Below are 5623 nucleotides of genomic sequence, written 5' to 3' on the forward strand. Positions count from 1 at the left end.
ACTATATGGTAGAACAGCACTCAGGCCTGCAACTACAAGGTCATATTTGCTAAATAAGCCAGCTAGTATGAGCGTATGTGATTGGTGAGTGGGCCCTTCACATAAAACCTATTAAATTACATAATCTAAGAGCAGAGATGATCTTGCTGCTGAGATGTGTATGTTTGTTTACATGCTCAGTAAATTATAAGTTCACACTTAATTTACGGTTTGATCATTTTGCATATTTACAGGTGTGTGTGTGAGACTGTGATTTGATCATTGAGTAGTCTTTAATGGTGTAGAAAAGAACCGGGGAGGCCCTTACCTAGTATTGTGGGTAAAAATGGGCTACACTTTATTAGAGGGAAAAATATCTAAAAAAAAAAAAAAAACATTGTTACACTTTGAAAAAAGCTGAACCGACAAACCAAACTGTAAAAAAATGAGTCACACAAAGAAGCGTCACAGCGTAAAAAGCACTAATGAAATGCATACACATCAGTGGAGGCGTGTTACTGCTACAGCTTCTTTTCATGCACATTTAAAGCTGGTGTAAAATTCCCCCGTCCTCACACACCATCTTCTTCACTGCTTCTTTGACTGTTGAAGACATCACTTCCTCTTCCTCCTCTTTTTTCTGACCTACAGGAAACAATACAGGAGTTTTGATTGGATTGTATGTCTTTAAAAGAGGATAGCAGCACATGTCATCAAGGACATGTGCTGCTATTTTAATCAGTTTTAAGGATAAGGATGTTTCCACAGCAGCAGCCCACACGCAGGTCATCAGACACTATTTGTATTCTCTAGGGTTATAAGCCCTTTATAACCTTGTTTTCTTTAACAATTATCAGCAACCATTTAAAAAGAAAAGGGATGAAACGAACACTTAATTTGATTACCATAAACTCATCCCATCAATCCTTTGGGATATTTTTTTGTGCATCTGTGTTATTGTTACTATGTGTAACAGTTCAACAGCTTAAATATTACGTAGGTTACAGATGCTTGGATGCTGAGATGTATATAAGTCACTTACTGTGGTGCTGGGCAGGGCCTTGATGATTCTTTATCCTACATCATCATAGATCACTCTGCTGTCCTGCTCATCCTGAGTGAAAACAAAGTACTTCAGAAGTAGAAACTATAGTGATAACCAGTTACAATCCACAGTCACAACTCTTTAGTTCATGTGAAAAAGTAACAAATGCTACAAAGCATCTCTGAAATTACTTTCTCAGACTGTTCACACAAACTACAGACAACTAATGATACACTTTTTGACTTTCACACAAAACCCATGACTATTGTTTTGGTAAAGGCTCTAAAGTGAAATCTTGGAAGACCCTGAATGAAACTCATTTCCTACAATGCATTATTAATTTCTGTTTCAGTTCTGTTTTGGGCTTTTATAATTTGTAACTCTTAAACTTTTTGACTTATTACATGTTTTCTTTCCCATTCATTTTTATTGGAAATCTCAAGCCCTTCATCCCCAGCCATTCTTCAATGGATTTTGACCATTTAACCTTTAAAGGGGAAATATTATGAAAAAAACACTTTATAATGGTGTTGCTACAGTGAAATACATTCCTTTAGCCTCATTCAGAGGGCCTAAAGGTGAAGAAGTTCTGTTTCCTTCTTCCCTTGTTATTCCACATTTTGTAAAAATTTTTCTCGCGTTATGACATCACAACGCGGAAACGCCTCCTCCTGACAATCCTGGCTCCTCCTACCCTACATAAGAATGTGAGAATGTCAGCTCTTCCCTCTCAAACTACCTCACAGGTAGAACCAACACTGCGGTTTAATATAGAATATACATTATACTGTAACGTCCGCTTATTCTACGAATCACCGGACGGGTCAGGTCGAACCAAACAGGCTTTATTTGGCATGCAGGGTTAAACACAATTACATACAGGGCTAATGTTATGGCCATAACCCACGCCACTCTTCTCCTAACAGTAGCAGAGACTAAAACAGACTCTAACACAGGCAACATGCTTAACTAACTCGCAGCCACACTCCCAACCCTGTGCTGCCTCCTTATGGCTAGGCTGTCCCTGCACAGTGAACACAACACATAATGAACTCAATGGTCATTACACTACTTTACTGTCATATGTAAAGCTACATAAACAATGTGTTCTCTTCATTTAACCCCTCCCTGAGGAGCAGTGAACAGTCATGGTGTAGCTCCCTTAACCACTCGTACCTTTATCCACACAATATATTTAAGTTCAGTACATAGATTATCCAGTATATAGATTAGCCGAAGCGCAGTGTGATCGCTGATCAGTTCCACTTTTTATTTTTAAATATTAATTTTTATTGAACATTTTAATATAACAATCCAGAGCAGTGTACCCAACAAATAGTATTACAATAATACAGATCCACCATCTTGAAAAAACAAACAAACCATCTCACATATTACCATAGTCACATGTCAATTATCCTGGGTAATTCAGTACCTGTTTAAACAATTTTGTAAATGTACTTTCCTTTCCGTTCATGCAATATCTCAACCTTTCCAAAACAATAGTATCAGTTAGTAATGATTTCCATAATGGGACAGTTGGCCAAGCATCACCTACCCATTTGGTCATTTTAGCCTTCCGCCCTAACATAAGTAAAAACTGCATAAAGCTCCTTAGCAATTTTAAGTGATCAGGAATGGAGCCTAAAAGACAGTAGTGGGTTTGGTTGTAGTTGTTGATCAATTATTACACCAATCTCTTTACAGATAGCCTGCCAGAACTGATGAATCTTGTCACACTCCCAGAGGCAGTGAAACCTTGTTCCTATACAGCTACCTTACATTTCGGACAAATAGGAGAAGCGCCTGCTGTGTATTTGCTGTACATACAGTATAAGGGGAGTAGAAGCTGCGTGTGACCACATGGCAACGGGACCGGACTAGGATGGCATTGGCGTGGAGGAGAATCAGCGAGGAGGTGGTAGTAGCAGGTAAAAGTTCTCTCTGTAGTTTTCCTCTTTGAAAGTTGGCACTGAACAAGGATAGCATTAGCCGCTAATCACACCGGCTTTTTTCACTGGTCATTTATGTTTATGAGAGCAGAAGAAGGAGCGCAGCTCATCCCTTCAGCAGGCAGTGAAACTCACTGAGTTGGATGCGTCATTGATGGGTGAACGCAGCATTAGCCAATCAGGATGCAGAACACAATGCACGTTCATACGCTGTAAAAAAAATGCATCTAAAATATCACTGCAAAAAAATCTGCGAAACACAGAGGCTGCAAAAGGTGAACCTCGATATAGTGAGGGACTACTGTACAGTATATGAAGGCCCAAAAAACAGCCTGTTTTTAGAAGCGTCATTAAAGGCTAAACAGGTGAGTTTGGGGAAAATAAACCTCAAATACTACTGAGAACAAATGGAGATGGGTGAAAAATAGCAAAATACTGGACCTTTAACATGTTCAGCTACCTTCAACACCTTTCAACTTTTTTTTTTTTTTAAAACTTATTTCAACCTTATTGCTTATTTAGCTAATGCTTGGTTATGCTAATACTAATAAAAATGTGATGCTAATGCTCATAAAAATGTATGCTAATGCTAGCTAATGCAGTGTGACGCGGGCCACCATTGACATCCTCACTTGCATTTTCTTCAGGAAATGTAAATATTCTAGTTACATCTGTTTTTAACACATAATGTAACATAACAAACAAAGTCTGTGTAAGAGCAGCTGATTAGAGATTAAATAATTGACGTTGAAACTATTTTAGGACTTTCTGAATTTGCAAAAATGAAGCACACCAAGTTCTTCAGTATTTTGTTGTAAGAACTCAAAAAGTTACTTAGAGCTGACGTAGAAAGAAGCTGGTTGGTTATAAATATACTCACAGGAACACAATCTTGACCTTCAGCATCTGTAACAAAAAAAGAAGGTACAACATTTCTAAAAGAATGACCATTATTCTGTGTCATGGTAGGAACTACGGTACCACACTGTTTTAGTGTTTTTCAACCATGGGGTTGAGACCCATGTGGCGTCGCCTGAAATGTCTAGTAATAATAAAATAAAATAAAACTGTTTAAAATTTTGTTTTAGAATTCTAATTCACATTGACATTTTAATGTCATATTTTTTAGAATTAAATTTTTTTTTTTTTTTTAAATGTTATTTAAAATTGTGTATACATTTTTTTTGTATTTATTATTAAAAAAACAATACATAATACCACAGGAATAGATATACAGTGCAGGAAGAGGCAGAAAGCTCAAAGAGCATTAATAATATTTTTTTCAAATGAAAACACCACACACTATCTCAAAGAACTTTGTTCTATACTTTCACTTTCTCAAATATAAATGTAGTTCAAATGAAATGCAATACAAAAATATCTGAGCTGGCTCTTATTGTTACTTTGTGTACTGATATACGGTGGCTGAGAAGTGCAAAACACATTTACACATGTTGAAACAGATTTACTGTACTGTTCTCACTATGTGTTGTATACGCCCAGTATGTTAACGCAGATAAACAGCAAGACAAACTGGACTTTACGAGCCAGGTTCAGAGCGTCTTTATTCACAAAACCTTGTGACATGAAGACTCATGCAATTACGAGTGAAACTGCAATAAAGCAAAACACAAAATAAAAATGTACACAATTAACCACTTGGTTAAAAATATAAACATTTAAATCACTACTAAACCATTAAACAAATGCAATGTCATGTATACATGCTTACAAGATGTAAAAAGTAACAATAATATTTCTGCTGTTCCATTATGTACCACAAGATGGCGTTTTTTGCATTGCAATACAATCTAATAGCAGTATTTTCAAGCCACAAAAACAAACTCTTTAAACACACATAAAGTATCTAAAAGTTATACAATCAGGTTACTTTACTCTTAAACAAAGTATATACTCACAGCCATTGCTTTATGAAGTGTAGAAGAACTTTAAACCAGGAAGATGTAGGTGTATGTTCTCATCTATCCACCATTACACTGCACACTGACGCTAGCTGGCAGGTTTATTACCCATGATACCTTGCAACTCTTACAAGCCTCTTCAAAATAAAATACACCTTTGGGTAATATTAATGTGCATTTGTGCTTTTAACATTACAAACTAACACTGGAAGACAACAATTATAATCAACTCTTTTTAAGAAACAAATTAAACTATTAATTAACCTGCAGGGCAGAACATTTACAATGGTACATTGTAAGTGTAAAAGTGTTTCCATATTTGTTTGTTTTGACCTTTTGTAAAAGTATTTCGCTATTTGAATTATTTTTTTTTAGATAATTATGTATATTCATTTTCAAAATTGTGAATTTTTTGTGGAATCTGTAAATGTGTTTTGCACTTTTCAGCCACCATATTGATACCTACTACTCCGTATTTGTAACAGTAAAACAAACATGATCAAATAAAAAACTCATTTTAGAGGAAAAATGTATCTGAGGTCGCCAGAAATGTGTGATATAAAAATGCGGTTAAGGACAAGAAACCACTGGTTTACAGTTATAAGCCTTCTCACACTCTGGAACTGCGCATGTGCAACCTGGGGGGGTCAAAGGTCAGAGGGATTATAACGTAAACAAGCTCGTTCACTCTGTTGATATTTCCAACCTAACAGTGTTTGTAATTT

At 36.1% G+C, this 5623-nt stretch overlaps 1 long non-coding RNA gene across 1 annotated transcript; it reads right to left on the minus strand.

Annotated features, from left to right (window-relative positions):
* Nucleotides 1–313: 313 nt before the first annotated feature.
* LOC114458272 (uncharacterized) lies at nucleotides 314–4998 on the minus strand. The gene is made up of 4 exons (XR_003673005.1): nucleotides 4896–4998; nucleotides 3857–3882; nucleotides 1022–1093; nucleotides 314–624 (listed from the first exon to the last, which is right to left on the minus strand). It is a non-coding gene; the product is annotated as an uncharacterized LOC114458272 (long non-coding RNA).
* Nucleotides 4999–5623: the final 625 nt, after the last annotated feature.

Source organism: Gouania willdenowi (assembly GCF_900634775.1).
Source record: "Gouania willdenowi chromosome 24 unlocalized genomic scaffold, fGouWil2.1 scaffold_320_arrow_ctg1, whole genome shotgun sequence".
Classification (NCBI taxonomy): domain Eukaryota; kingdom Metazoa; phylum Chordata; class Actinopteri; order Blenniiformes; family Gobiesocidae; genus Gouania; species Gouania willdenowi.